The 2,147-nt window shown below is 36.7% G+C and overlaps 1 protein-coding gene across 1 annotated transcript in view; it reads left to right on the forward strand.

The window, feature by feature from the left end:
* Positions 1 to 2,147, forward strand: part of LOC107096495 (collagen alpha-1(IV) chain-like) — a 64,245-nt gene that overhangs the window by 32,282 nt on the left and 29,816 nt on the right. The window lies entirely within an intron of this gene.

Here is a 2,147-nt window from a genome sequence, read left to right on the forward strand (position 1 = left end):
ATATATATATATATATATATATATATATATATAAACCAAAAAACAAACTGACAGCATAGTGGTCAATCAGGTGCTGTGATTCCAGAGCTCCTTTGTGTTAAATGTGCATTAGACATGTTTGTTTTTATTAGTGTTGCCATCACTTCCTTTTGTTTTACAGTGGAGGTTGTCACGGTAACCAAGAGGTAATGCAGTCACTCTCTCTACTGATGAAAGCCAGGTGTTGTGGAAATCAACCCTAAAAAAATAAACACTCGTTCTTGAAGCCAGTCTCACCTCATAACGATGCTGCCATCTAGTGGTTCATAGTAGAACAGCTCTAACTATGTGAAAAATAGGAAATACAGGTAGATTTTATTACCCCATCTGTATATAATATCCAATGTTAGGAGTAACTGAGTTAGAAAAGAATAGTTTTCCAGCCTTAATGTTTAAAATAACATTGAAATGGCATTACATACAATCAGTGAATATATTTTGCTGTGGGAGATGACTGGAATTTGTTGCAGATGCAGGGACAGAGCAGGAGAGCTAAGATATATGATGCCAACTGTCTGAAAGGCGTAATGTGGGCATTTGGTTCAGCCTGTATGGATTGTAGAGGTAGACAATGCAGGTTTAGAAACTTAAAACCATGCTTAACGTTCCTTTATCTTGTTCACTTAAAGGTATAGTGGAGGATGTTCTTTTTCCACGTGGATCATCAAAATAAGGGGTCCTGCTGCAGTAATTGTCAACCATACTGATGATATGTTTACATAAAGCTGCCCTATGTGCTGGTCCCAATTTTCTGTTACAGGTGTAGAGTCTGACATAGTGGAAATATTGCAAATCTCCTTTAGGAAAGTAAGATTGTATGAACGAAGCAAACAACATTAAATAGAGCGTGCACAAGGAGAAATGGGTTTATGCAGGCTCTTGCACCCGTCTTATTTTTAAAGTGGAGAGGGCAGGTATTTTCAAAAATGTGCAAAAAATCTTTCACTATACCTTTAACTAGGGGGTTTGGTATTTTTGGATCTAAGTGCAGCATTCAACACTATTTATCACTCCATTCTATGCAGGGCCTGGAAAACTGGGTCAGTCTTTCTGCTAGAGGTTTACATCAAGTACAGAGACTTTTTGTGTCAAAGGGAAGCTTTAAAACAGAGACCACAAAAGTGACATGTGACATTCTTAGGGCTCATTGTATTCTACATGCTCCCTCTAGCTCCCTCTAGCACAGATTATAATAAAAAGCAACAAAAGTTACCATAACTATGCAGACGAAACAGCTCTTTATTACGATGTCACAAAGTAACTGTAAACCTATTTAAGCACTTGTTAAATGCATAGAAGAAATAAAGGCATGGATGTGCACAAATAGTCTTCTGATGAATAAAAACTAAACTGAAATAATAATTTTTGAATAACAGGAGGAATGGTTAGAATGTAGGTTACTAGTCAGGCTCAAAATCAGGGTGTAGTGATGAACAGAACCTACAGAGACACATAAAGACATTAACAAAGTCAGCCTTCTTTCACCTGAAGAGCATTTCCAGGATTTAAAAATTGAAGGAGTAATATCTCAGCTGGAAAAAGCTGCTCTCAGGCGTTTATCTTAAGTAGACTAGATTACTGCTTTGGCATTCTTACAGATTGAACCCTACAGCTGCAGGTGATCCAGAATGCTAATGCCTGTGTTCTCACTAAAACTAAGAAATTCTATAGTTGTTACATTTACTCCCTGTATCTCAGATAATAGAGTTTCTCTGTGTGTTTTCCTGTTATGTTTTGTTCTTGTACAATATTTTCAATTCTCTTGTTGCCTGTGCTATACAATTAGCTTTGCCATGCCATGCTTTGCTTGTCTACGGTATGGTGGTATGCAACATATCCAAATGGTTAGAAGTAATCCCTATAGTATAAAGGCTTATTAAATCCTGGATTTGACTGCTTCTAAATGATTGCCTAAACAGACTGAGATGATCAAGAGAGATGCATCGGATGACAAAGAGCCTTGCAAACTCAATGATTGCATTTCTAAATTCGAGGCATAGACATTTTACTTGGCTCACTGAAGTAAAAACTTAATGATTTTGTGATTTGGCAGCTATTTGTTGAGAACAATGAAATATAAGACTCCACATTGATTACAAACATATATA

Source organism: Cyprinodon variegatus, unplaced genomic scaffold (assembly GCF_000732505.1).
Source record: "Cyprinodon variegatus isolate N-32 unplaced genomic scaffold, C_variegatus-1.0 Scaffold628, whole genome shotgun sequence".
In the NCBI taxonomy this organism is placed as follows: domain Eukaryota; kingdom Metazoa; phylum Chordata; class Actinopteri; order Cyprinodontiformes; family Cyprinodontidae; genus Cyprinodon; species Cyprinodon variegatus.